Source organism: Hyperolius riggenbachi, chromosome 7 (assembly GCF_040937935.1).
Source record: "Hyperolius riggenbachi isolate aHypRig1 chromosome 7, aHypRig1.pri, whole genome shotgun sequence".
NCBI lineage: Eukaryota > Metazoa > Chordata > Amphibia > Anura > Hyperoliidae > Hyperolius > Hyperolius riggenbachi.
In genome coordinates, this window is record NC_090652.1 from 146151441 (window position 1) to 146173082 (window position 21642).

At 42.6% G+C, this 21642-nt stretch overlaps 1 protein-coding gene across 1 annotated transcript in view; it reads right to left on the reverse strand.

Annotated features, from left to right (window-relative positions):
* PARN (poly(A)-specific ribonuclease) overlaps positions 1–21642 on the reverse strand; it is a 179001-nt gene that overhangs the window by 22078 nt on the left and 135281 nt on the right.

A 21642-nucleotide genomic window follows, 5' to 3' on the forward strand; every position in this document is an offset into this window, starting at 1 on the left:
TGCATCTCCAGTACCAGGTTCCGTAACTTCCTCCAGTCGCGGCCAGTCTGCGCAAGAGAAGTACACCATCTACGTACCTCTCCAGCGGCCGCTACGTAGATGTCAAACAAAAAAACCCGAACTTAAAAAATGCATACCGACCTAGTAAGCAAGCACAACTAGTAAGTGTTCGATGTGTTGATAATCACAAGCGCAGGCAAATCATACCAATAAGAAAGGTGGCAGCGAAGAGTAAACTAATGGCAGGTAGGTATAGATGAACAGGTTTTTAACTGGCTGGTAGGGATTTGTACAATATGCGAGTATGGTATATGATATGTGAGATTTCCTGCTGCAGAAAAATTTGCTGTCAGTACATTGCTGTGACTATTTTGTGAAATGTTTTAAGCGGTTAGCAAAAGCATCTAAATGCATAAAAGCGCATATGGCAATTGTAATTTTCATACAGCCAGCTCTAAATTTCTCCAGAAACTTTAGAAAATGTTGCTCAGATCAGGAGGAAACAGGGTGTGCAAAGTATTAACGCAAAGCGGAAGTGGTAGCATGTAGAACGACTATTCTCTATTAGATTTCCTCAGGGACGCTGGAGGGTGAGCTTCTCCTGAGGGACAGGTAAGATTTTTTTCAATGCACTCCCATAAAATCGATGTGGAAAATGAACAATTTTTAGCCAGTTGTAACACACTAGGATACTTTTGGCAGTTCAATGAATGCCTCTGCTTGTTGAGCAAAAACAGTTTAAAATGATAAAAGCTTTTACTTGAGAATTTTGTAGAAGACTTAAGTTCTTTAAGAGATTCGATTAAGAGCAGATGCTGTACATGGGCTGCGTTGTGGGCATGATCGGTTGAGGTAAAAAGAAAATCCTACCAGACAAAGGTTTTTAAAAGTAAACCAAAAACAACTATTGCAGGAAAAGGATTCCTCCATAATGAAGGAATATGTATGCATAATTTTCTATCAGCTCAGAGTCCAGGCAGCATATGTGAGACAGGTGGTGAGGAGAAGTGCCAAGCTTAGGAGAGGAGAAGTGTTGACTCTGCCAACAGGAATCTGTGGAAGACACAGGAAGTTGAGAAAGGAGTTCTGATCCAAGCAGCAATGCCAGTTCAAGCATATGTACAGTGCACCATTCCTAAACCAGCAACTGTGCCAAGGACCTCCCAGGTAAAGGTCTGCTGATTTTTGTCCAGAAATCAAGATTCTATATTGCTACAGAGACCAGATTGGGTGGTGACCAGCCTATGTGCTGTAACATCTGCAAGTACTGTAAATACTGTATTGGCCCTTACATACCCTGCATCATATACATTTACTCACTACTTTGTCATGGAAAGTAGTTTTGAAGTTTATCCTGGAAAAGTTTTGAAAAGATAGAGAGTTCATGTTCCTGCACACATCCATCCCCTACCTCGTTTATGTAATAGTGAAACACCCCTAACTAAGGTTAAGTCCTAGATAAGGGCAAGTGCGATACTTCAATACGCCAGTGAATGCAATCACCACACTAGTGCAGCATGTGTGAACCAGTGTTTTGTAATTGTAAAAGGGACCCCCTGCATCCACTAACGACCAAATAATTTTTTAAACGCACAGATGAATTACAACTTAAATTCTGTTTACTTTTTTGAAGCAAACATGTTAACACTAATGCATTGGACAGAATTCACCGTTTTACAATGATGCACGTGAGCAAAGTTATATTAAGTTACTTTTTGCGCAATGTGTCCTGGTCTCAGGCTTTAAAGTACACCTGAAGTGAGAGGGTTATGAAGGCTGCCATATTCATTTCCTTTTATAAGATACCAGTTGCCTGGCATCCTGCAGATCTTTCATGCATCAGTATTGTCTGAAACAAGCATGCAACAAATGCAGTCAGAATTCAAACAACTGAACTACATTCTTGTTCAGGGTCTATGGCAAAAACAGTATTCAAGGCAGAGGACAATTAGGCAATTTGCATAGTTGAAAAATATATTAATAGGATAGCCTCCATATCACTCCATCTGCACTGTAAAATAACTACTGTAGATCTGCAAAGTCTCAAATATGAGCCAACTCCCTACATTTTGACCTTTTTAAGCAGTTTCTTGGGTCAGTTTATACCTGCAGTGAAACACACGGAAGCATAGTAGGATGGGGTTTATAATCCCCTATCCCACTGCAGGCTGCACTCCCACTCTCCTCTCTAATCCGTGAATGGGGACACAGCTGGACATAACTGGCACAAGTGGGAGACAACGTGGCACAACGGAGAACTAAGGAGGCATAAGGGAGACCAAGGAGACAGAGGGGGACACTGGAGTCACAAAGGACTAAGATGGCACAGTGTTTCAACTTAAGAATGGATTCAGGTTAAGAACGAACCTACAGTCCCCATTTCGTTTGTTAACCGGGGACTACCTGTATGCAGAATTTTCTAATTAACTACTCATGATAGAAACTGGGCTCACCTATACATTTGCTGCTAAACAGAAATTATTCGGATTTAGTTGTGCTTAAGTTCACATTTTTGGGGAATTAAATCTAGAGTTAAAGGAAAACTAAAATGTACAGAATATTTGCTGCAGAGGAATGGAAATGTACTGAAAACACGGTGAACACAAACCTGCAAGACTTAACAGGTTTTACAATCTTGTTCTCACCAAAATAAAAATAGTTGCTAGACACAAAGCTACTCATCTGCATTGCATTCATTTACAGAGGCTGTCTTTAAAAGTTTGTCTTCTACAGCAGGTGTCAAACTTTAGACACAGCATGTATATGCAAAGGAAAATATAAGGCATATGCCACAGTTGCCTGAAACTGCTGTTAGATTTTCGGAGTGCTTTGCGATTCAAACAATCTTGCTATTGTAATGCTATGGGTGTGATCCCACTTGAGCGATGCGATTTTATAAAAATCCCCCATAGCATTGCATTAGCAAGAGTTTTCTTAAATCACTAGCGATTAGAAATCGCTCCCAGTGGGTTTCAGGCTTGAGGGATGGTTCACACTGCAAGAGCCTTTTCTAAATGCTTGTGATTTAAAAGCGGTCGCTAATGTAATGCTATACTGTGGTCTCACTCGAGTGATGTAATTTTATAAAAATGCCCCATAGCAATGCAAGAGCTTTTCAAATCACTAGTGCTTAAAAAGCTCTTGCAGTGTGAACCAGGCCTTAAGGGGGGTACACACGTCAGATAAAAGTCTTTGGAAAATGAAAGATCACAGACCAATTTTACCCCCTTCCATGTAGTATGAGAGCCATACCTACACAGTCTATTCTATGGAGCTGAACTCCCCATCAGATAAAAATCTTTATAAGATATAAGCGTGGCCTCGGACTGCTGTGTGGAGACGCGAGTATGATCATGAGGAGGACGTCTATGTGAGCTCTGATATGCGCATATTTTTATGGAAAATTGTGAGTGCACTACTTATTTTAACTTATTTTAATAAACGGTAATACACTATTGTGTGCCCGCTTCTGAGTTTTTAAGGAGAGAAGCTGTGCTGGAACAAGGAAGGCATACCAGAAACGCTGTTAAGCTGGTCTGTGATACGGTCAGCCATTGGATCTGGTGAGCCTTCATTTATCAGATATACACACTTGGTGTGTGGCGGTGGTTAGCCTGGCACTGGTGATTAGCAGTGTTGGTGGAGGGATACCTGTCCATCTGTTGTATACAGTATTACGCTATGTGAGCATTCTTTCCCTGAGGTATATACGGAGAACTTCGGAGGGATCACCAGCTACCATTATTACAGGCTGTTTATGCTGATTGTGATTGGTCAGCCAACGTTTCTGGTGAGCAGTATATGTACTATTGGGATGGAGACCGCTACTAATGGACTCTTAAGTGGACTGTATTGAGGGATTAGGGATGTCTCTGTATTAGAAGTTTATTGCATTATACATCTGGTTATTGCATAGAGCGCTTTACTTCAATTTACAAAAGATAAAAATCTTTGCAAGATGCTGCACATAGATGCTGTACACATGCAAAAGATCCGTTCCTGCAAAAGATCCGTTCCTGCAAAAGATCCGTTCCTGCAAAATGCATTCAAAGCCTATGATCTCTGCAGATCTCATACACACCTTGTTTAATGGACCATCTGCAGATCAGACAATTATCTGCAGATCTGAAGATCCAACCTGGTGGATCTGATCTGCAGATAATTGCCCGTTAAACAAGGTGTGTATGAGATCTGCAGATATCAGACTTTGAATGCATTTTGCAGGAACGGATCTTTTGCAGGAACTGATCTTTTGCAGATACTGATCTGTTGCATGTGTACAGCATCTGTGTGCAGCATCTGTGTGCAGCATCTTGCAAAGATTTTTATCTGATGGGGAGTTCAGCTCCATAGAATAGACTGTGTAGGTATGGCTCTCATACTACATGGAAGGGGGGGGGGGGGGAAATTGGTCTGTGATCTTTCATTTTCCAAAGACTTTTATCTGACGTGTGTACCCACCTTTAGACTTCATATCATTCCCTGACCCACAATGAAAACAACCTCTAAGTACACCAGTAAGTGGAACAAGCAACTGAACACTTCTAAATAAATTATAATCTCCACTTATAAGCAATTTAACAGCATCTGAAAGCAAGCTAAGCTGAACTGTTCTGACTGGAGGCAATTTAAAAAATTTAAAAAAAATGTAGTCCAGTCACAACATTAAGAGACTACAGCTTTCAGTTGGCTTGGCTGAAATCCAGTAGTCCATTACTTGTGAGTGTTTCTGTTCCTGTAATTGTATAACATACTTTATATATCTCCTTTTCTAGCTTTTATTAAACACCATACTTGGACTAAAAAAGCAAGGCAGACTGCCTCTCCCTTTGTACTGTAAATATGCCGTATATGCATTTATGAGGACGCCTACCCTTTGTGTAAGGACTGCCGCCCACTAGGATCAGAGCTCTATTGGTCGAGAGACAAGTCAGGGACCATTTCTGTCCAGATATTGGTCTCAAAGCTAGCAACGTGTCTATGGAGCAGAAGAGTGGTGGGTGAGAAGAGGGCTGACATGCAGTGCGTGAGAGTGGCTTCTAGCAGGCACGGGTAAGTAGGAGAACTATGTGCTCAGGGGTCAGTTGTTGCTCAAGATCCAGCATGCAATGTTGAATACTTTTATGATCATACCAGCTAATTGAGATAGAATGCTTACTGCTGCTTTAGACGAGATATATATCCGTCCAGCGTAATAGTGTAGTGGAGGAGGTTTAAAGAGACCCTAAAAAAAAAATAAAATAAAAAAAAAAAATAAAAAAAAAATTACCTGGGGCTTCCTCCAGCCCCCATAGCCCGCAAAGTCCCCCAGCATTCTCTTCTGCTCTTCCTTGGTCCTGCAGGCAGCTCCAGTAATCGTCCAATTCAGGGGAAGTTGCACGTGCGCACCTCGCTGCATCATGCTGGTCGTCGTACGCATTCTGCGCATGCGTGGTTCTGCCTTTAGAGAACAGTGTATGCGCTGGATGCTTACGGTGACAGGCGTGATGATGCAACGTCACGTGCATGACTTCACCCAAAGTCACTGATCACCAAAGCAGACTGTGGGGCCAAGGAAGGGCAAAGAGGATGCCGCGGGCCCTCACGGGCTACAGGGGGGGGGGGGGCTGGAGAAATCCCCTGGTAAGTCCAAACTGTGTGGTTTTTTTTAACAACTCAGGGTCCCTTTAATGTAGATGACCATCACATTTGAAAATTAAATTTATTGCTTAATTTCAGCTACAGGCCAAAAATGTCCATCACGGAGGCTAAGGAGCACACTAGGCGAAGCAGAAAACCAGGCGTTTTCTCTTTTCTGCATGCGTTTCATCATTCTTGGGTGCGTTTTTGGTAGGTTATGTTTTGTCAATAGTTTCCCTTTTTCAATTTAGTAATATTTTACGAATGTTTAATAAAAACTCAAACATGCATAAAAAAATGCATGTAAAAACACAGTCCTCACCATATCCATTGAAATACACTATGTGCATTTTACATTTGTTTTTCAGAAATCTACAGCAAGTTGTGAATTTTGAAAAACACATTGTGCTGCATAAAAAGTATCTGCATGGTACAGACTCATTAGGGGCAAAAACTCATGAGTTTTCCACAACGCTAGCGATTCTCCCTAGTATGCTCAAAACCGGAAGTGGCTGTCATATTTCCTTTAAAACAATACCACTTGACTGGCAGTCCTGCTAATCTCTTTGGCTGCTATAATGTGTGAATCACACACCTGACACAAGCATGCAGCCAATCCAGTCAAACTTTCTTCAGAAACATCTGATCTGCTTGGATTGTTCAGGGTCTATGGCTAGAGACAGGATCAGCAGCACAGCCAGGCAGTTTGCATTGTTCAAAACAAAATATGATAGCCTCCATTATCCCTCTCACTGCAGGTATCCTTGAAATACATTTGGGGTTTCTGTAAACTAGTGCTTTCTTTAAAAAAAAAAAAATCTAGAGAACTAAAATAAAAACTAGACCCAATGACTTTTTCCTTTTGATAATGGCTTTGTGGGAGAAAAGGCTCAATACAGTGTAAACCAAATGCGACCTTGTAAAATTAGCTATGCAGGTAAACTACATTTTTATACCGTGAAAACAATATACCGGAACATTGTTAGTTTTAATAATGGAAATTAGAGTGAGCCAGACTGGACGGTGGTAAAAATTTTGGAAACTGTCTCATTAACAGATTTAGATTGCAAGCTCAAAAGGGCTCTTATTTGGACAAATGTTAATACTATGCAGAGGTGCATAATGCTGCATAACAGAATCAGCCAGCAGAGCACCTGTTTGCATGTAGTGTTCAGGGCTGTGGAGTCTGTACAAAAATCATCCGACTCCAGGTACCCAAAATTTCTCCGACTCCACAGCCCTGGTAGTGTTGATCTTGCACTTTCAAACAAAAAAACTCTAGGAGATTCTGTAGAACGTCAATGACTGAACACTGAAAGGTGTAGCTCAGTGGATTAAGACTACAAATGAAGGTACCATTGGCCAGGTTGGTTTGTTTTTTATTAAACAGTCAAGTCTGTACACTCAGTACCACCACATTATTCCACTGATCAGGTTGATGGAAACTATGCAGTCAAGTCATTCTTTTACCTGACCCCCCCCCCACCAAAATAAGTGGGTGGCATAAAATGGTGTCTGATATTTTAAATATTTAACATTTAGTTACAGCTTAGAAGGAATGCAAGACAAATGCTACCTCTTTACTAACATTTTACAATGGGGATTTAGTTCATTTCCAGGAATTTCTCGTAAATATACAGCAACTTAAAAGAATACTTAGTGAAGCGTGAACACATCTCATCCTAATCAAAGCAAAGACTATTCAAAAATCCCAACCTGCCTAGGAACAAGCTTTAGTCTGACAGTGGTGCCAGTCATTATGGGAATGTTGGCATTCAGCTCTAAAACATAAGCATTTACCATGATATCAGGAAGTGCAGTCATTAATCTGACAAGCGTGTGATGCAGACTTTGTTTAGAAGGAAAGAATCCACTGAGGGCAGATTACAATTTGGTTTCTGGCCAATTTGTGGCCCGAGGAAGAAAGGAACTTTGCCAAACTGGTGTTAACAGCATTATTACACCTGTGCACAAAGTGCAGAGACTCATCTGTTCCTAGGAGATTAGGAGTGGTACCTCCGTACTTGCTACTAACCCATTCAGAAGAAGCTTGTTTTTCTCCATGTGCCAACTTTGTATAAGCCACAATCTCTATTTCATTTGATACCTTGTATTAAAGCTCCAGTTCAGGCATGCAAACGAAAAAAAAAATGCTGCACCAGTTCACACATGCTGAAACCATGCTGCCACACAGCCTATCAGAAGGCTCAGGCTATCTGGTTGCCTGGTAAGCTGGAGTTTTATTCATTAAGTGGTTACAGGAAGCTTTTTTTTCTCTTTTTTTTTTTAAATTGGTTATGAAGTGCATTGGTTTTTACAAGACACTTGTGCTTCATTAAGTAAAAATGACGTCCTATTAACACATACAAAAACTGTGCCTGAACTTTTTAAGTTCATTGAATAAAAATTAATCTGTATAACCGTAACATTTGCAAACTGCTGCTCCACCATTTCCTGAAGTGTTTTATGGTTTCACTAACAATACCATCATTAGCAATTTAGCCAGGGGTGTCCAAAAGAGGTCTTTGAACCGAATATGAAGTGGTTTTTGACTGTCTGGATTAAATGTACACTGCATTGAAATATACAAGTTTGCCAATACAGTATAATTTATTTATAGTACACTCCAAGGGACAGGGGAAAGTGGTTTACTGTATCAGAAATTGGCCTAGAAATGGCCCAGCATGCCCTGGTTCATTTTACTGCAAATAAGCAACTCTGTCCTCCCATTGGGGGTACAGTACAAGCAACTTGCACATTTGGTGGACTACAAGGTTAAGTATACCTTAGGGCTGCATAGCCAGGCTGGACAAATTGCTTGTACAGCATTAAGGACTATTTAAAATTGCAGAGGTCACTGAATAGAGGCAGCCATTTGCTTCCTGTGAGCTCCTACACCCTCGGGGGCGGGACTTAGCACTCCTCTCCACACTTCATTTTACAGGGAGATGGCCCACTCTGATCTGCACTACATGGTAAAGTAGCCTGTACTATGCTCCACATGCTACCAGAAGTGTCATTGCTAAGAAGGGAGGAGATGCCCAGGAGTGCATATAATTATGTAGGAGGACTGTAACAATACTTTTATCAGTGTTTGCAGCGTGGAAGTGGTAACGCTGCATCTTGTTAACGCTCTCATTTCTTTTTCCCAGGGCTGCTTGTTTGTACAGTACTGTATATCCAGCTCAGGGCCATTCTTGTCTTATGTTATCAGGCATCAACTCACTTGCAACCAGCCTAAAGAGAGCAGCAGACCATGGGTTTCATATATATACACACATACACATATTCAGCGTCACAAAGGATGAGAAGTATGTCCCTAAAAAAGGTCAGCAACACTCCTGTTAGCAAAAAAGTGAGACCAAACTCAAGAAAGGTCACTTCACAACACTCTCCAGGAAGTATTTATTCCAATGTCAAAGTTCACAATCAAGAACACGTCATTAAATGTAAATATAAAGGGTTCAACCAAAAGACAAATAAACGTGAAGTATTTGTAAGCCTCAAGAAAATGAAGGCCAGTTATTGCCAGCCAACCGCAAAAAAACCCTGTCTAGTTCTGTACTAATTTGGAGTGAGATGAAGCTTAGATCAACATGTACCAGAACAATGAGAAGAGTATGGAGAAGGGAAGGAACAGCACATGCTCCAGAGCATACCTCATCTGTGAAAAATGGAGGCAGTATTATGACATGAATGGCTGCCACTGGAACGCGCACTAAAATGTTATGCAGGAGAACAGAGGCGCCAAAAGGATAAAAGGAAGCTAAATGAGCTCTAAAACCAAATTCTTGGTAAATAGAGGAGGTAGTGGTGGACTTAAAGAGACACTGAAGCGAAAAAAATATATGATATAATGAATTGGTTGTGTACTATGAATAATTACTAGAAGATTAGCAGCAAAGAAAATATTCTCATTTTTCTTTTCAGGTATATAGTGTTTTTTCTAACATTGCATCACTCTATAATATGTCCAGATTGCACAACACTCAGCATTCAAAATGAGTCTTTCAGAGCAGTCTGTGAAGTAATAAACTCTCCTCTGCTAGAGGAAAAGTAAACAGTTTAATTACAGTTGAGATAATAAAAGTCAGATAACAGCCCTCTCCAGGACCAAGTTGGTCGGAGAGCTTAATAGCTTTTTTGCATAGAGATAACAACTGGAGTTTCTCAACTCTTCCTGCACTGGAAACAATTAGACTGATGTATCTGATCTTAATGTTTTTTTTCTTAGCTGTAGTACACATACAAATCATAATATTTTTTTTTCGCTTCAGTGTCTCTTTAACCCTCCAAGTAGACACACAACGACTGTAGTAAAGACAGTCAATATATTTTATTTATGAACTCAATCACTAAAATGTATTAGTTATGGCAGACATCAGATAAAATAGGATGAATCCCAAAGTATATTTCTATACTATATGCTCAGATTCAGCCACATGCTGCAAAAATAATAGGACAACATTTCAGATATATGGACAATGACAAAACATACTGTGAAATCAGCTCCAAGAGCTTTTGAAAGTTAATGGAATATTCTAATGACCAAATTATTCACCTGACCTCAACTTAACATGCATTCCACTAGCTGAAAAACAAAAGACATCACAAAGCAACAACTAAAGACTGATTCAGTGAATGCCTGGCAAAACTAGCTGTAGAGCACTGGGAAAGTGTTAGCACTGCATAGCAGAAGGGCTCGTTTCCACTATTGCTGTGCGGAATCGCCTGGATTCCACCGCTGATTAAATCGCATGCGGATGCGATTCTGCATGCGTTTTTTGCCGTGAATTCACATAGGTGAGGGAATATGCGATTTTAACCATGTCACTGCCTGTGTGAATTTACATTGGTACCTATGCGAATTCGCGGCAAAAAACCCATGGGGAAAACGCATGAGATTTCCCTTTTTTAAATACATTGCATGCGATTCGCATGCATTCCACTCGCAGGCAAATACTGCAGCTTGTGCGTTTTTTCACCGCTGAAAAAAAAAACGCACCTCAACAACGCTACAGTGGAAGCAGGCCCATCCACTTTCATTACATGTGCGAATCCGCATGCGTTGGACGCATGCGGATTCGCGATAGTGGAAACGAGCCCTCAATCAAGAAATTCATGTCGCTAACTATCCCTCAATGAGGGTCATAATGTGCCTATAACAGTGAAAGGCCAACACACAGGAAGCCAAGTAACTGACAAGTATTTGACAACTTGAACCTCTGAAACTGTATATATCTATGTCGAGAGCGAAAGTGTTTTCAGTCCATACCTCATTCCCATCTCAATGTCAAATATATTGTGAAGGCATACAGAACCATATCTATCAACAAGCAAGTGTGAGAATGTCACAAAAACATGCAGCCATGTCCTCTCAGAACTACATTTTTCTTAGCAGTTATGAATGCCTGGAGATTTTTAAATAAATTTTCAGAGCCAAGCGACTACTCTGTGAAGGCATTAATGGTTACCAAGTGGCCAGGGAGCATTAAGTACTGTTTAACGTTAAGTCAAATCATGACGGCAATTCTGGGAAAGTTGAGGATTGACATGCAGACAGTTCTGAGCCTCACAATTGAATACCTCACTCCTGAATCATCAACACAGAAGGTCAGAGCACACCATAAACCTCTAGCAGATCTGCAAATGCTAGAGGTTTTTGAAGCAGATTTTCAGAGCGATTCTAGGCAGGTTTAGAGAGGTTTTTTTTTTAACATGCCTAGCGTTTTTTGGAGCATTTTTTGTGCAGCAGATTTCATATATGGTTACAGTAAACCTGTTACTGAACAGCTTCTGTAACAAAAACTCTTGGAAAATCGCTCTGATCTAGCGTTTTGCAGAGCAGTCTTCCACTTTCCTATACTTAACATTAAGGCAGAAATGCCTCAGACATCTAAAAAAATGCTGCAGCCCCCGAGTTTGCGTTTGTGGAAAAAACGAACTGCTCTGGTGTGCGCCAGCCCATTGAAATACATTACCCAAGCAGTTTTCAAACCGCTAGTTTTTTTTTTTTTTTCAGATAAGTTTTTTATTGTTTTATATAAACACCACAATACATGTACATGACAATCATATGCAGTACATTTCATAACAGCAACAACAAGATTTATTAGAGTGCGGTTAGGCCGCCAAGACATTCCTATACCACACCTAACCCTCCCCCCCCCCACCCTCCCCTCTCTCGTGGTCTCACTCCACACCCCGCCAATCATTCAAGAGAAGCTAGGTCGTAGCAGTAGCTCACTTGTTCAGGTTGAGTTATAGTCTATTCCTTGCTTTTTAATATATTCCAACCAAGGTATCCAAATATTGTCAAATTTAAGAGGACAATTCCGTTGAATGTAAGTGAGTTTATATAGAGACAGTGATGTATTAACTGTAATAATCCAGTCTGCACCTGTTGGGGGATGTGCCCGGATCCAATGTAGAATTATTGTTTTCCTAGCGAAATAACACAACATATCCCAAAGAAGAACCAATCTTCTGGATGGTGTAACTTCCCCCGAGATTCCCAATAAGTGTGTCTTAGGGTCAAGATCTATATGACGTTCAAATATTTTCTGAAGTACTACATTAGTTTGTTCCCAGAATATATGGATTTCGGGGCACTCCCACACCATATGTATAAAATCAGCAGTATGATATTTACAGCGAGGACATTCCGCAGTTCTACCAGAGTACATCTTAGCCAGTCTAGCAGGCGTGTAATATGTTCTATGAATAAATTTAAGTTGTATAAGTCTATCCTTTATAGAGATTAAGTATTCTCCTGAGGCCTCAAGCAGGTCCCTCCACTCCAGCTCCTCTAAACCAGGCACATCAATTTTCCAGGTTTGATAAAGCCGATCCAGCTTATAGCCAGAACTCTCCTGCAGATTTGCATAAATTGTTGAAAGGGGGGATTCAAGATGTTTTTGGAGAAGAAGGGCTTCGAGAGGGTCTGATTTAAGTGTAATCGTTCTCGGGAACTGGGAATGAGCGGCGTGACGTATTTGGAGGAATCTAAAAAACATTTTATTAGACAGGGAGAATTCTGTTTTAAGGGCATCAAAGGTAGCCAGCTTTCCATCCATTATTATATGCTGTAGCCATTTAATACCAGTCTCTGCCCAAATAATTGGGTCCGGGATGTTCTGAAAATGAGGCAAATGCGGATTGCACCACAAAGGGGTAAAGGGAGAGTATACATCAGGCTGTTTATATTGTTGTCTTACCTTTTCCCAGACTTTGAGAGTAAAGATCATGGGAGTCGGGAGATCAGTGTAAGCTTTAGGACCTCTAAATGGGAGTAGGGTAAGTCCCTCATAGGATCCCACGACCGCTGCTTCTGTAGTAGAGGCTGTATTTCTAGCATCTTGCGCGAACCACCATCTTAGTGTGACTAGCGCTGAGGCCCAGGCATATAGTTTAAAATTAGGTAGAGCAATTCCACCTAACGAGGTGGGAATTTGAAGTGTCTTAAGTGAAAGCCTTGGTTGTTTCCCCGCCCACAGAAAAGAGACCAGTAGTTTATCGATTGCTTTAAATACGGTGACCGGAACCCATTCAGGAGTATGTCTAAATACATAATTAAGCCTTGACAGATATAACATTTTAATAAGGTTAGCTCTACCCACTACCGTCAATGGAAGCGTACTCCATGCCCGACAGTGGTTCTCCATTGCCTTTATAATGGGGGTGATATTTAGTAATATATACTCCTTTAATGGGTATTTTATCTTAATTCCCAAGTAGGTGAACTCAGACACCCACTGAAGGGGGGTATCGGCGGCCCCTTGCTTAGCATCTGTATCTATTGGAAACAACGAAGATTTCCCCCAGTTGATTTTAAGTCCTGAGTGGGCTCCGAATCTGTCAATTGTAGATAGCAGGGTAGTTAGGGAAGCATCCGCATCTCCCAAAAAGATCAACAAATCATCAGCATACAGAGCAATTTTTTCTGTGAGATTACCTATCTTGAGTCCCTGAATACTAGGCTCAGCCCTAATCCTGACCGCAAGGGGTTCCATTGCGAGAGCAAAAAGGAAAGGGGACAAAGGGCAGCCTTGCCTGGTCCCTCGTTGTAGGCTGAAGGCAGAGGAGGTAGTACCATTGGTAAGAACCCTAGCCTTGGGGGCCGTGTATAACAATTGAATCCAGCGTAGGAATTTAGGGCCAAACCCAAACTTTCTCAAGACCGACCAGAGATATGACCATTCTATAGAGTCAAAGGCCTTTTCAGAGTCTAAAGAGGCCACGACTCTTCGTCCAGTATTATCATGTTTGGCAGCTAAGTTAATATAGAGTCTACGAAGGTTTATATCGGTACCTTTTCCAGGCATGAACCCGGTCTGGTCTGGGTGAATTAATGTTTCTAGGTGTGGTTTGAGGCGGTTAGCCAAAATTTTAGCAAATATTTTAGCGTCCATATTGATAAGAGATATAGGGCGATAGGAGCCACAAAGTTTGGGATCTCTTCCTTTTTTGGGAATGACTACTATTAATGCCTCTTGCATGGAGTCTGGCAACAACAGCCCGTCAGAAGGGTCTTGGAATAGAGCTAGGAGATGTGGTGTTAATTGTTCAGAGTATTGTTTATAAAATTCTGCAGGTATACCGTCCATGCCCGGAGTTTTATTTGATTGGAGTGTAGCGATAGCATTGGATATTTCATCCTCTGTGACATCCTCATCTAAACACAACCGTTGGTCATTTGAGAGTTTTGACAAGGCTATATCCTCTAAATATTCACCAATCTGATCAAGTGTGTGGATGCTTTGAGAGGAGTATAATGTCTTATAGTAATTTGCAAATTCTTCATTTATGTCACCAGGGGCAGTCAATGTACCCCTATTGTCAGAAGTGATTGATGGAATAGTAACCGCAGGGGTATGTTCTTTCGTGAGCCAAGCCAGCATTTTCCCACATTTATCACCATACTCAAAAACCCTCTGCTTCACACATAACTGACCTTTCTTAGTAGATGTCACATGGATGAGTTTAAAGTCTTGTATGGCCATTTGCCACGTCGAATATGTGGCTCGTTCAGGGTTGGTTAAATACAGGCTTTCCGTTTCCCGAACCCTATCCTCCGCTTTATGATATTCCAGTAACCTGCTATGCTTGCACTTTTTAATTTGGGACATATATTCCCCCCTTGTAAAAGCTTTAAAAGCATCCCATATAACTCTCTGCGGGGCAGTTTTTTGATTGGACTCCCAGAATTGGGTAATAGTGTCTGAAATGGGCTCCTGGATTTCAGGATCCTTAATCCAGAAACCCGAAAGCCGCCAGGGTCTTAAGGATTGGCACTGTCGGAGACCCAGAGATACCAAAAGTGGGGCATGGTCTGAAAGGGCCCAAGGGAGACGGTCAATCGCCTGTATGATTGAAAGGGAGGAGTTGGAGGCCAAGACCATGTCAATCCTCGAAAGGGTCTTATGTGTAGATGAGTGACATGTAAAACCAGGGATCTGCGGATGCTTCCACCCCCATACATCTGTGAATCCCATACTTTCTGTCCAGTGTAATAGATGTTTGGGTTCTCGCATGTTAGGCTTCTGACGGTCTTCTGGGCGAAGGACCAAGTTAAAATCTCCTAGTAAGATAATTTTACCCGGGGCCCATTCAGTTGTAATGGAGATTATCTCAGTAAGTAGATCAGTTGAAGCAGGGGGAGGTAGATAAATGCCTATAACCAATACATCTTGCATATGTAGTAAGGCGTGCATTGCAACATATCGCCCCTGGGGGTCTAGCTTGAGGTTAAGGAGCTGGAATGGAAGTGACCTGCGGACGAGAACACTCACACCTCTAGCGTATGATGAGTAAGTAGCATGGTAGCAACTGCCCACCCACGGCTTCTTCATTGTCAGCACTTTACTCCCCATAAGATGAGTTTCTTGTAATATACATATATCTGGGTGATATTTTTTAATGTAGTTAAACACCAAAGCCCGTTTGAATTTGTCGTTCAGACCTCTTACATTCCAGGAGAGGATCTTGCAATCAGGTGTAATTGCCATCGTTTAAGAGTATTATAAATATTAAATAGCCACGCTTTTTAACATGTTGTAGGATGCAGATCAAAACCACGAGAGAGGCCCACCCCCCCAACCCCCCAAAAACCCTTCCTACCATACACACCCACCCTATATCCCAACAAGGGATATTTATACCCTAAACAGTTATGTAAAGGTGCGCTACTATTTAACTTAACTAGAATGCACCTATTGGGGTGGCTGCTTCTTGGCGATAGCTCCGTTACCCACTAAAACTCAAACAGGATTGAGGCAGTTACTTAAACGTTACCAACGTTAACAGCAGAAAAAGTGAACATACAGCACAGTCGTTACTGCCCCCTACCCCGCCATAAGGTAAAACACATATCCATTAAAACCCATTGGTCCCTAATAGCTGCATTCTGGAAGCATCACATTGAAGACTAAGTGAGTCCCTTGTCACCAGAGTAGTTCAAAGTTTGAATGTTACATTGAGAAACTATAGTTCATATCCACCAGCCTACTTAGTTGAATAGTAATGTCGCTTCCCACATATAATATGATCAACAAATATAAGCTCAACCAGTATTTATGGAGTTTTGGCGCCATCTATGGGATTAACAGAGTAGCTGCATCAGAGTATAATTCCAGTGTGTCTAGACTATTAGAATTTGCTGTAGATTATACCATACAGTAATTACCACATCTTGCAGGATGACCATACTCAATAAGGACAGTCCGATGTTAATTCACTCGCACACTGCCTCAGATAGATGTATAGCTGTTATTATAAGTGGGAAGGAAGACTTCAGCCACAACACAGAGCGGACGTGGCAGAAAGACAGTAGAGTATTAAACAAGAGAATGTAGTTAGCAATCAACGAGATTCAGCAGCATCAGTAGTAGACATTAGAGGAGGAAAGGCCGAGGACAGTGCGACAAAGGAACCATCAGACAGGATAACATCTGCAGGGCAGCACGATCCGGCCGAGCCGGAGCAGTGACGGGGAACGTAAAGAACCGGGGTATAAACCGGGTCAGCCGGATCCCGCCGCCCAACCATCATATACATGTCCACCATGAGGCCTACCCCTCCCCCTCCCAGACAAGCAGAGACTCGCCGAACGGGGCGATGAGGTCAAGCAGAGCCAACACAAAGAACTAAAGTTTGCGAGTTATAGTCAGCCCACTCGACCCCACCGCCCAGCACCGCCAGCTCCCCCCATTCCCTCCGCACCATCTCCGTCCCCCAATCAATGTCCTCAATGTCGTGCGGCCAAGCGGGCCATATACCAGGAGAGCATAATGAGAAAAACAGTATAGCGATCTCACTCATTCAGACCCCACTATCAGTATTCCAGAGGTCACCTATAGTTATGCAAGGTCTCCCCACCCATGCGCCCTAGGATTAAACAGCATTATCTCCCGACGATCCCTGCCAGCCGCGGCATCTGGTATCAAGGTCTTGCTCGACAACCAGAAGAGAAAGAGTAGCTACCAGAGCTAGCCAGATTTTCGCTCGGCATATTTGTATGTCACAAATAAAGCCGAAGTTAGATAGCATCAGGCAGCCATGAAATCCCAGAGCGCATCTATGACACGGCAATACTCCAGACATAGCTTAATACAGGAACATGCATAATACAAATATCTAGGAAATCTGTACTTCATCTGAGAGACGGGTAATGTAACAGTGAGCATGGAATTTGTACATCTCTATTGCCCCTACAGGAAGGTCTTATAAAGTTCTTTTTCCACCCAAGCAGCGTACACTATAATAAAACAGTGGGAAGATTAAAGCAAGCATGTAGATAGCCTGTGCATATAATAAAGTCTCCTCTTCAAGGCGTGCGCGCCCTGAGGGCACAAGACCCTCCCCTCTTGTCCCCCATCAGCGCCATTTTAGTAGAAGTAAAGCATGCGGCATAAAACTGAAGGTGACAGTGAAATATAGTTTGTCCAAGAGTTAGGGAGGTTGCTTGCTGTACATGACACATTACTATGGCCGATTAAAGAAAAGCAGTTTCTCCCTCCCATTCAATGTAATGCGCAGATCCAGTGCTTCGGAGCGACCACAGTGATACCCAGTGCACATGAGGACATATAGGATATCTGCAGAAGCGTTCTCACTATGGCAGAGTCACTGGGTCGCAGTGTCACAGGATTAAGATTCATAAGATCAATAACGGGGAGTCTCAGGGACATGTGTGTGGCGAGGGCAAAAGGCAGTACTCACAGTTCTCCAAGGAAGAAATTAGTAGTTACTGTCCTGGTCTAGGCAGGGCTTCTAACCAGGTAGTGGCATCTCCAGGATTATCAAAGAAGTGTGTGGTGTCGTTGTATTGGACCCTCAGTTTTGCGGGAAAGAGCATGGAATACTCTATTTTGCGGTCCCGAAGCTTCTTTTTAATATGGATAAAGGACTGTCGCTGCTTTTGGGTGTGTGTCGTATAGTCCGGGAATAGCATAATGTGGGCATTCTCGAATTTTAGCTCACCTGCTTGCCGGGCAGCCTTTAGGATCGCGTCCCGATCTTGATAGTTAAGGAGCCGAAAAATCAAAACACGTGGCGGTGCTCCAACCTGGCCCTTTTTGCCAGGCATTCTGTGCGCCCGCTCTATCAAGAAGAATTTTGAAAATGTATCAGCCGGGAGAAGCTGGCGGAGAAGTGTCTCCGTGAAAGCCACCACTTCAGTTCCCTCACGATCCTCCGGTAGCCCCAGGAGTCGGATGTTGTTCCTCCTATTTCTGTTCTCTGCGTCCTCTGCTCTTTCTTCCAGAGCCTTCACTCTGCGCTGCACATCAGGGAGTGCTCTTTGATGTTCTTGTACTCTGTCCTCCGTGTCTGATGCCCTTCTCTCTAGTGCTCCCATTCGGTCCCGTATAGCCGACATGTCTTGCCTGAGGAAGCTCATCCCAGCCTCTAGGTGATCAATCTTAGCTGTCAGGGATGTTTGGCATGTTTTAATTGCTTCCATTAAGGCTTCTGCGTATGGCGGGATGACCTCTTGCCCCTCATTCTCAGTTTCCAGCTCCAAGGTATCGTCGTTATCTTTTCCTTTGTCAGGCTTGTTTTTCTCCCCTCCTTTAGATGTGCTCGGAGTGGCAGGAGGCTTTTCTGGGGATTTATTCTTCTCCCCTTTATCTTTGTTTGTTTTATTGCGTTGCGACATCGGCAGGCCGTATGGAGAAGGCCGTGGAGGTAATAGGCTCTCTCTGCACGGGCCAGGCGCTTCTTCCCCGCCAGTCGGAAGGGAGCTGATTTCTTCAAAGTCCGACTTCGGAGGATTGCACCAGTCAGCCAGGATGTGCCCAGTGTAGTACCCCGACCAGCGGAAAAGTTTGGATCACTTGCTGATGGTATTATGTTGGTAACTTTAGGATTAATCAGGATAAGGGTAACGGAGCTTCACGCCATGCGACTTCTCACTTAGCCATCCAGGCCACGCCCCCAAACCGCTAGTTTTTAAAAACGCTCCAGAACCGCTCTGGTGGGCACCAGCCCAGATACAGGTAAAAGTAGACAAGATGCCACATTAAGCTCAATTCACAAAACATTAAATGCTGCAAAGGAGGGGGAAGAAAAAAAAAACAAAAAAAAAAAAAAACACAAACAACTTAATTTGGCAAACAGTCAAATGTCAATTTACAATGGCTGTTACCGCATGGAAAAACTAAGATTAACGACTAATGATAAATTACTAACTTGCAAGCTAAATACCTCAAATGTCAATTCACAAAAGGGTAAAAATGTAAAATGTGACAGCTTTCGTTTTTTTTTTTTTAAGGGCTCGTTTCCACTATCGCGAATCTGCATGCGTCCAATGCATGCAGATCCGCACATGTAATACAAGTGGATGGGCCTGTTTCCACTGTAGCGTTGTTGAGGTGCGTTTTTTTCAGCGTGAAAAAACGCACAAAAGAGCCAACGATTTCGCCTGCGTCGGGAATCCGTGCGAATCGCCGCTAATGTATTTAATAGTAAAAACGCATGCGTTTGTTACATGCGTTTTTACCCGCGATTTCGCGTGCGATTTCGCACCTTTTTCAATTTTATTTAGCCCTGGCAGTGTCATGGTTAATTTCGCATGGCACCCTGCCATGCGAAATCGCATGCGAAATCGCGGGTAAAAACGCATGTGGAAACGCATCCGCATGCGTTTTTACAAGCGTCGGAATGCGGCCGAAATCGCGTCGCAACAGTGGAAACAAGCCCTCAATCTCCAACCTGCAGCTGTATGTTGTCTCAAATCTTTTATCTTACGCACTTCAGATATGTGTAAAGGCTCATACAGACGCATGACTGAAGTTGGCTGAGATAGCCGATAATGACCGCCTCAGCTGATGGGCATGTGTACAGTGTGCCCCCTGATCACCTTTACCAAAGCGATCCATATGGTGGATCACCTTAGTCAAGTTATGGCCACTCCCCCGCGTGATGTCCTGTATGTGCCACTCTGTCATGCCTGGGGGAAGGTGGAGGGACAAGGAGTAGTTGGCTACATGCCAGCTCAGCAATGACCCCCAAGGTGATTGGATCCCGATCGGACGGGTGACAAATCAAAGGTGTGCATGCACCTTCAAGCCAGGGACACAGGATCCTCAGTTCAGCGGACATGTTTAAAGTTGATGCATTGATCCATGCCAAACAAAAAATGTTAACCAATTAAATTTTGAACATTACTGCATGCTGAGAGAATTAGAACTTATCCTCCAGTTTAAAGTACAACCAAAGTGAGAGTGATATGGTGAGTGCCATGTTTATTTTTTAAACAATACCAGTTGCCCGGCAGTCCTACTGATCTCTTTAGCCACATGCTTGTTTTAGATGTGATACAGACACTATTGCAGCCAATCTACTCAGACCGCTGATCTGCATACTTGTTCAGGCTCTATTGCTGAAAGTATTGGAGGCAGAGAATCAGCAGGACAACCAGGCAATATGCATTGTGTAAAAGAAAATAGACAAGACAGAACATTTATATTGCACTTTTCTCCTGGAGGACTCAAAGCATTTCAGGGCTGCAGTCACTTGGGGTAAGAGCAGAAAGGATCATTAGGGAGCCTTGCCCAAAGACTCCGTTAACTGTATTGGCTTGAGCCAGGATTTGAACCTGTATGCCATCCAGTTGACCCAATCAGCCTCCACATCACTCTTAGTTTAAGTATACTTTAACCTTTTAAATAAACTGATCCCAAGAGTGGGGGTTATTCTATCTGCTCTAATAATTAAGATTTAGACACTAAGCTGGCTGCAAATGGACATTTTTAATAGCAGTAAATCACAAATACACATGGGCAGCAAAGATGCAAGTTACATCTATACGAAAGTGGAATTTCCTATAAAAATACTAAATAGTACCAGCCTAGCTGGTCATAGCCATTACCCAGTACTGTAGTGGGTAGTGGGTGTGAAGACACCTTCTAAAAAGACACAGGAGACAAAAAACGGGAGCCCAATGGTGTAGTATGTAGAAACAGGTTGATAGATGTATAAGAAAAATATCTACTCACAAAGGTGGGTTGCAGAAGGGCAACCGACCACAGGAAGCAGGTGGAGCCAATTAACCCGACTCCACTTGGGGTGGTCACTGGGGACCTGGTGTGGTCGCACTCCTTAGGAAAAGAAAAGGGGACAGATATCCACTGTTGTGTTTAACCGCGTGTGTTCTGTCACCACCCCTCACACGGGGAATGTGTAGGGGTTGAGATGCACTATATGGTTGAAAGAGGCGCCCAGGCTCCCTTAGCTCACTATCCTATTTGGCTTGGCACTGCTATAGGCCTGAGGAAGCGGGCTTGGACCCGCGAAACGCGTCGCCACTTGTGCTACCAATAAAATCTTTTGTTTATGCAAAGATTTGTCATCATTGAGGTAAGCAACCTCAAACCTTTTTCCGGTTTTAAACTGCTTTTAAACGCTTTTATCCACAACCTGGGCGCCTCTTTCAACCATATATTCCCCAGTACTGATTACACAAGCACAAATCCACTCCTGGACTCAGAAACAACAAACCATTACATAATTCAATTCTTTACC